Source organism: Panthera uncia, assembly GCF_023721935.1.
Source record: "Panthera uncia isolate 11264 chromosome C1 unlocalized genomic scaffold, Puncia_PCG_1.0 HiC_scaffold_3, whole genome shotgun sequence".
In the NCBI taxonomy this organism is placed as follows: Eukaryota; Metazoa; Chordata; class Mammalia; order Carnivora; family Felidae; genus Panthera; species Panthera uncia.
The window spans coordinates 32,413,940-32,423,029 of NW_026057584.1; positions in this window are offsets into that span (position 1 = coordinate 32,413,940).

Consider the following 9,090-nt stretch of genomic DNA (forward strand, 5'->3'; position numbering starts at 1 on the left):
TCTCATTACAACATATTTTTACTGTTTAAAAGCAATTGCTGGCCCTGTGTAATTTTTTTGAACAATCATTAAAGACTAACTTCCCTTTCTATGAACAATAATATTCATGTCAGTCTTTATTTGCAATTGTGAGATGGTAACTTTACACTTCTAGGTAAGATTCTTTCTAAACAAAGATTAAACACAAAGCTTTATCATTAATGTAAAGAACATCTGGAAAATAACAAATTAACAGTAACACTTGGCATTTCAAGTCACAGGAAATTAGAAACACACCTAAATTATTTTTTTTCTTCCAAGATTTTGTTTAGATTCAAGTCAGTTAACATATAGTACAGTACTGGTTTCAGGAGTAGAATTTAGTGACTCATCACTTACATATAACACCCAGTGCTCATCCCAGCAAGTGCCCTCCTTAATGCCCATCACCCATTTAGCCCATCCCACCCACCCATTTCCCCTCCAGCAATCCTCAGTTTAATCTCTACAGTTAAGAGACCCTTATGGTTTGTCTCCCTCTCTGTTTTTACCTGTTTTCTTTTTCCTTCCGTTCCCCTATGTTCATCTGTTTTGCTTCTTAAATTCCACATCTGAGTGAAATCATATGGTATTTATCTTCCTCTGACTTATTCCACTTAGTATAATATACTATGGTGCCATCCACGTCATTGCAAATGGCAAGATTTCATTCTTTTTGATAGAAATAAATACATCTAAATTTTTTTTTAATTTTTTAACGTTCATTTATTTTTGAGAGAGAGAGAGAGAGACAGAGAGACAGAGAGACAGAGAGACAGAGAGAGAGAGAGAGAGAGAGAGAATATGAGCCGAGAAGGGGCAGAGAGAAAGAAGGAGACACAGAATCCGAAGCAGGCTCCAGGCTCTGAGCTGTCAGCACAGAGCCTGACATGGGGCTGAAACCCACAAACTGTGAGATCATGACCTGAGCTGAAGTCTGGGGATTAACCGACTGAGCCACCCAGGCACCCCTGAAATACATCTAAATTCTTAATTGGCTTATTTATGCCTGGATAACATAAACCTGAAAACATTAAACTCAAATCTAACAAAATAAGTCCTTTTGAGAACCTATGTATTTTCTCTACAATTCTGAAATAATTTATAATTACAAATACTGAAACGATTATTTACAGACTGATTTCCCTTTTCATATTTATGCTTTTCTACCTACAAAAAAAGGTGTCCATAATAAGGAAAAATATTAAAGCATACATGATCATAAATGTAAATAAATATTCAAGATAGAAGTCCCAACAGGCCAGGTAAATCATCAGAGGCCCTTCAACCATGCTCCTCCACCTCTGCCTTATATATAGAAAAAAAAAAAAAAAAATGATGCTACTACACTCTAATTCAAAGGCAAGAGAGATATTAGAGTCAATAAACAGCACATAAATACGTTACAAGAGTGGAATGTACGGCATGGTGACCATAGTTAATAATACTGTATGATATACTTGAAAGTTGCCTAGATAGATCTTAAAAGTTCTTATCACAAGAAAAAATAAATTCCATAACTATGTACAGTGATGGATGTTATTAGCTAGATTTATTGTGGTAATAATTTTCCAATATATAAAAATATCAAGGCATTTTGTTGTATACCTAAAACTAACATAATATTATATGCCAATTATACCTCAATACAAAAATAATAAACAGTAGCACAGAACAACCTGCTATGCATCAGTTTCTCTCCACACCCAGAGACTATTGACAAATGTCTTAATATTAACCTCTTAGGGACCAAGGGTGTATGACTTAGGATTCAGTTATAAGAAACAGTGCCACATTTTTCACCAGAAATAGAAAAAACAATCCTAAAATTCATGTAAAATCATATAAGACCCCAAAGAACCAAAGCAAACCTAAGAAAAAAGAATCAAAGCTGAAAGCATCACACTTCTTGACTTTAAATTACAAAGCTGTAATAATCAAAACATTATGACACTGACATAAAAACAGACACTCCAACGGAACAGAATCAAGAGCTAAAAATAAATTTTCACATCTACAGTCAACCAGTATTTGACAAATGAGCCAAGAATACTCAACGTGTAAAGGACACTCACTTCAATAAATGGTGCTGGGAGAACTGGATAATCACATATAGAAAAACGAAATTGGATCCCATCTTACACCACTCACAAAAATTAACTCAATATGGATTAAAGACTTAAATATAAGACTTGAAACTGTAAAACTCCTAGAAGAAAACACAAGGAAAAAGCTCCTTGACATGGATCTTCACAACTATCTTTTTGGATATGACACTAAAAACCACAAGCAACAAAAGTAAAAATGAAGAAGTGAGACTACATCAACATAAAAAATTCACAGGAAAAGAAACCATCAACAAAATGAAACGGCAATGTACAGAATTAAAGAAAATATCTGTAAATCATATATCCAGTAAGGAGTTAATACTCAAAATATGTAAGTAATCAAATCAAAAGCAAAAAATCAGGAGCAAAAATACAAACAACTGTGGTGCCTAGGTGGCTCAGTAGGTTAAGTGACCAACTTCAGCTCAGATCATGATCTCGCAGTTTTTGAGTTCAAGCCCCACATCGGGCTCTGTGCTGACAGCTCAGAGCCTGGAGCCTGCTTCAGATTCTGTGTCTCCCTCTCTCTATCCTTCCCCTGCTTACGCGCATGCTCTAAGATTAAATATTTTTTTAAAAGTTAAAAAAATAAATTATGAATCTTTAAAAAAAAATACAAACAACTGGGCAAAAAAAATGAGCAGAGAAATTGAATATACATTTTTCTGAAGAAAATATACAAATGGCCAAAAGGTACACAATGAGATGCTCAACATCATAATCATCAGGAAAATGCAAATCAAAACAACAACGACATAGCACCTCACACCTACTACAATGGCTATCATTAAAAAGAAAAAAAATAACAGTGTTGGAAAAGATGTGGAGAAAGTGTTGATGGGAATGTACATCCACTATGGAAATAGGATGGAGGTTCCTCAAAAGTTAAAAATAGAACTACCAAATGACCCAGGAATGGGATTTTATATACCCAAAGAAAATGAAATTACTATCTCCAAGAGGTATCTGTATTCATGTGTTCACTGCAGCATTATCCACAATAGCCAAGATAAGGAAATAATCTAAGTGTTCATCTACAGATGAATGGATAAAGAAAATGTCACACACACACACACACACACACACACACGAATACCATTTAGCCATGAGAAACAAGGAATTCCTGCCATTTGCAACAACATGGGTGGGCCTGGAGGGCATTATGCTAAGTGAAGTAAGTTAGAGAAAGATAAATACTATATGATCTCACTTAAATGTGAAATCTAAAATAGCCACACTTGTAGAAATACAGAATAGAATGGTGGCTGCAAAAAGCTGCAGGGTAGGGGAAATAGTAAGATATTGGATCAAATGATAAAAACTTCTAATTATAAAATGAAATAAGTTCTGGCAATCTAATGTACACCATGGTGACTACAGTTAAAATACCATATCATACACTTGAAGGTTGCTAAAAGAGTAAATCTTGGGGTATCTGGATAGCTCAGTTAAACCTGACTCCTGATTTCAGCTCAGGTCACAATCTCACAGTTTGTGAGATCAAGCCCCACATCAGGCACTGCGCTGATAGAGTGAAGCCTGCTTGGGACTCGCTCTCCCCTCTCTCTCTTTGCCCCTCCCTCTCTCCTCTCTCTCTCTCAAAATAAATAAATAATAACTTTAAAAAAGAGTAAATCTTAAATGTTCTCACTGCCGCTCCCCCCCAAAAACAAGTATGTGACATGATAGAGATGTGACCCTATTGTGATAATCATTTCACAACATATACATGTACCAAATATTCAAGTGTATACATTAAACTTACACAATGTTACATGTCAGTTATATTTCAATATATATAGGGGTGGAGTGGAGAACAGTGCCACACTCACTTTGAGAAATTTCTACAAGGCATTGTTTCCCAAACAATAGGAAACACGAGAGGAATAAGTTCTAGTATGCACCACCAGATACCATGTCCATAACAAAATTACAGAATTGCCCCACCCAGAACAGATATATCACTAACACAAAGATGTGAGAATAAACAGAAGGTAACCACTGAAACTCAATCTGAGAAACACACCACCTTATTATGCTATGATCAGTAAACTGGCATATAATTACTGCTCTACCTAGAATCCATAATGCCGAGTAAATTGCATCATCCAAGAAATAAATGTACCACATCTTAGCACTCAATACTCATGAATCCAGTTACTGGACAATGCAACACTGCCACAAAAACTAATGTTTCCACACTATTCTTGCTAGCACAAACCACAGTGAGAGCAGGAATGCAATCCCTATTCATTTCTACATCCAAATATCAAATGAATACATCAAGAATGACAGTTATAGAATCATTATTTTACAACTACCAAAACAATAAATGATTCAAGCAAAAATCATAAATGGATATGAAAATCAACATGAGAAAATTACTCATTAAAAAAAGGAAAAAAGTAACTTTACATAACAGAAATATGACAAACACCAGTTGAAACAAGTAGTCAAATTTAACATCCCCAATAATGATACTCTCCTAATTATAACGCTCTGTGCTGAGAACTTATTATCACTATTTCCTGCCAAATATACAAAAACGCATAAACTGACTGTTATCACAAGGAAACATTCAGAGAAATACCAATTGAGGGACAATCAAAAACAAAACAAAACAAAACACAACACAACAAAACACTGGCATATACCTTTCAAAAATGTCCACATAGTGAAAATATAGAAAAGTTAAGGAATTGTTCTAGATTAAAGATTAAAATGACACGACAAATAACTGCAATAAGAAATCCCAAACTGGATCCTGGATTGGAAGGAGAAAAGAATTCTGTTTAAATAGGTATTATTGGTATTAACTTACTTATTTACTTACTTATTTATTGGCAAAAGTTGGAGTTCAGTAGACAGAGGCAAGAAGCTGGGAAGACCAAGGTAAATACAGTTCATAAGTTAAAAGTAACAGAGTGTTACACAGAGAAATCCAGAGATGTTCCAGAGAGTCTCCCTTTAGTATTCAGCAAAATACTGATCAGTACATGCATAGGAGAAAACTACCCAACAGTGGGGAGAGAATCAGCCAAGAGGATTATAAAGAAGAATGCCTGGTCCTCACACAAGATAGGAAATAATGCATGCTCCTTCAGCCAAAATGGAAAGCTTCCCAATTCATGGGGAACTGGTTACACTAGAGGGTCTTCCTTTCTGAATAGTGGGGAATAATTAGCCCTAGAATAATTACTATAGTGAGAAGTCTTCACACCAAAAAAAGACACACAAAGCACGAAATCGTTTTCATAATGGTTTCAACTTCATAAAAAACACAAAAGGATCAAATGGTTTCCAAGTAAGCTAACTGCATTCAAGAATAAACCTTAAGGGGTGCCTGGGTGGCTCAGTGTCCAACTTTAGCTTGGGCCATGATCTCCTGGTTCAGGGTTTGAGCCCTGCGTCAGACTCTGCTGACAGCTCAGAGCCCGGAGCCTGTTTCAATTCTGTGTCTCCCTCTCTCTCTCTCTCTCTGCCCCTCTCCCACTCACGCGCGCGCTCTCTCTCTCTCTCTCTCTCTCAAAAATAAACATTAAAAAAATTTTTTAAAAAGAATAAACCTCAAGAACATTTATAGGAAAATAAAAAAAAATCAAGCATCCCGTAAATTAACATTCACAATGAGTGGTAATCAATCAAAAGTTACCAGACAAAAAAAAAAGGAAAATGATTGATAATAAGAACAAAAATCAATTGAAACCCAACTAGTATTGGCACAAATGCTAAAATTAGCAACAAAGTCACTAAAATAGTTATTATAGGGGTGCCTGGGTGGCTCAGTCAGTTGAGCATCAAACTCTTGATTTCAGCTCAGGTCACAATATCATGGTCGTGAGATCGAGTCCCTCCATGCTCAGTTGGAGCCTGTATGGATTCTCTTTCACCCTCTTTCTCTCTGTTCCTCCCATTTATGTGCACATATGCACACAGGTGCTCTCTCTCTCTCAAAATAAATAAATAAATTTAAAAATAAATAAACAGATAAAATATTAAAAAAAAAAAAACAGGAAGATGCTCAACATCACTCATATCAGGGAAATGGAAATCAAAACCAAAATGAGATATCACCTCACACCTGTCAGGATGGCTAAAATCAAAAACTCAAAAAACAACAAGTGTTGCGGCGCCTAGGTGGTTCAGTCGGTTAAGTGTCCACCTTTGGCTCAGGTCATGATCTCGTGGTTGGTGAGTTCAAGACCTGCATCAGGCTCTGTGCTGACAGCTCAGAGCCTGAAGCCTGTCTTGGATTCTGTGCCTTCCTCTTTCTGTCTCTCCCCTGCTCACACTGTGTGTGTGTCTCTCTCTCTCAAAAATAAACAAATATTAAAAAAATTTTTTAAAGAAACAAGTGGTGGTCAACAAAAGAAAGCTGGAGTAGCCATACTTATATCAGACAATCTAGACATTAAAATAAAGACTGTATCAAGAGATGTAGAAGGGCATCATATCATATAATCAAGGGGGTCTATCCACCAAGAAGACCTAACAATTGTAAACATTTATGTGCCTAATGTGGGAGTACCCAAATATATAAATCAATTTATCACAAACGTAAAGAAACTCATCAGTAGTAATACCATAATAGTAGGAGACTTCAACACCCCACTCACAGCAATGGACAGATCATCTAATCAAAAACAAGGAAACAATGGCTTTGAATGACACACGGGACCAGATGGACTTAACAGATATATTCAGAACATTTCATCCTAAAGCAGCAGAATATACATTCTTCTCCTGTGCACAGGGAACGTTCTCCAAAATAGAACATATACTGGAACACAAATAAGCCCTAAGTAAGTACAAAAAGATCAAGATCATACCATGCATATTTTCAGACCACAACACTATGGAACTCGAAATCAACCACAAGAAAAAATTTGGAAAGGTAAAAAATACTTGGAGACTAAAGAACATCCTACTGAAGAATGAATGGGCCAACCAAGAAGTTAAAGAGGAAATTAAAAAGGTCATGGAAGCCAATGAAAATTATAACACCACAACCCAAAACCTCTGGGATGCAGCAAAGATGGCCATAAGAGGAAAGTATATAGCAATCCAGGCCTTCCTAAAGAAGGAAGAAAGATCTCAGATACACAACCTAACCTTAAGCCTTAAGGAGCTGGAAAAAGAACAGCAAACAAAACCCAAAACCAGCAGAAGACAGAAAATAATAAACATTAGAGCAGAAGTTAATGTCATCGAAACCAAAAAAAAAAAAAAAAAAAAAAAAAAAACAGTAGAAAAGATCAATGAAACCAGAAGCTGGTTCTTGGAAAGAATTAACAAAATTGATAAACCACCAGGCAGTTTAATCAAGAAGAAAAAGGAAAGGACCCAAATAAATAAAATCAAGAATGAGAGAGGAGAGATCACAACCAACACAACCAGAATAAAAACCATAATAAGAGAATATTATGAGCAATTATATGCCAATAAAATGGGCAATCTGGAATAAATGGATAAATTCCTAGAAACATATACACTACCAAAACTGAAACAGGAAGAAATCGCAAATTTGAACAGACCCATAACCAGTAAGGAAATCGAATCAGTAATCAAAAATCTGCCAAAAAACAAGAGTCCAGGGCCACATGGCTTTCCAGGGGAATTCTACCAAACATTTAAGGAAGAGTTAACACCTACTCTCTTGAAGGCGTTCCAAAAAATAGAAATGGAAGGAAAACTTCCAAGCTCTTTCTATGAAGCCAGCATTACCTTGATTCCAAAAGCAGACAGAGACCCCACTAAAAAGGAGAACTATAGACCAATTTCCCTGATGAACATGGATGCAGAAATCCTCAACAAGATATTAGCCAACCAGATCCAACACTACATTAAAAAAATTATTCACCACGACCAAGTGAGATTTATACCTGGGATGCAGGGCTGGTTCAATATCCGCAAAACAATTAACAAGATTCATCACATCAATAAGAGAAAGGACAAGAACCACATGATCCTCTCAATAGATGCAAGGAAGCATTTGACAAAATACAGCATCCTTTCTTGATAAAAACCCTCAAGAAAGTAGGGATAGAAGGGGCATACCTCAAGATCATAAAAGCCATATATGGAAGACCCAAACGCTAATATCATCCTCAATGGGGAAAAAGGGAGAGCTTTCCCGCTAAGGTCAGGAACAAGACAGGGATGTCCACTCTCACCACTGTTATCCAACATAGTATTGGAAGTCTTAGCCTCTGCAGTCAGTCAACACAAAGAAATAAAAGGCATCCAAACTGGCCAGGAGGAGGTCAAACTTTCACTCCTCGCAGATGACATGACACTGTATATGGAAAACCCAAAAGATATCACCAAAAATTACTAGAACTGCTTCGTGAATATAGCAAAGTTGCAGGATATAAAATCAATGCACAGAAAATCAGTTGCATTCCTATGTACCAACAATTAAGTGACAGAAAGAGAAATCAAGGAATCTATCCCATTTACAGTGGCACAAAAGACAATAAAATACCTAGGAATAAATCTAACCAAAGAGGTGAAAAACCTATACACTGAAAATTATAGAAAGCTTATGAAAGAAATTGAAGAAGACACAAAAAAATGGAAAAAGATTCCATGCTCCTGGATAGGAAGAACAAATATTGTTAAAATGTCGGTCGATACTACCCAAAGGAATCTACATATTCAATGCAATCCCTATCAAAGTAACACCAGCATTCTTCACAGAGCTAGAACAAATAATCCTATAATTTGTATGGAACCAGAAAAGACCCCAAATAGCCAAAGCAATCTTGAAAAAGGAAACCAAAGCAGGAGGCATCACAATCCCAGACTTCAAGCTACACTACAAAGCCTAATCATCATGACAGTATGGTACTGGCACAAGAACACTCAGATCAATGGAACAGAATAGAGAATCCAGAAATGGACCCACAAACGTATGACCAACTAATCTTTGACAAAGCAGGAAAGAATATCCAATGGAATAAAG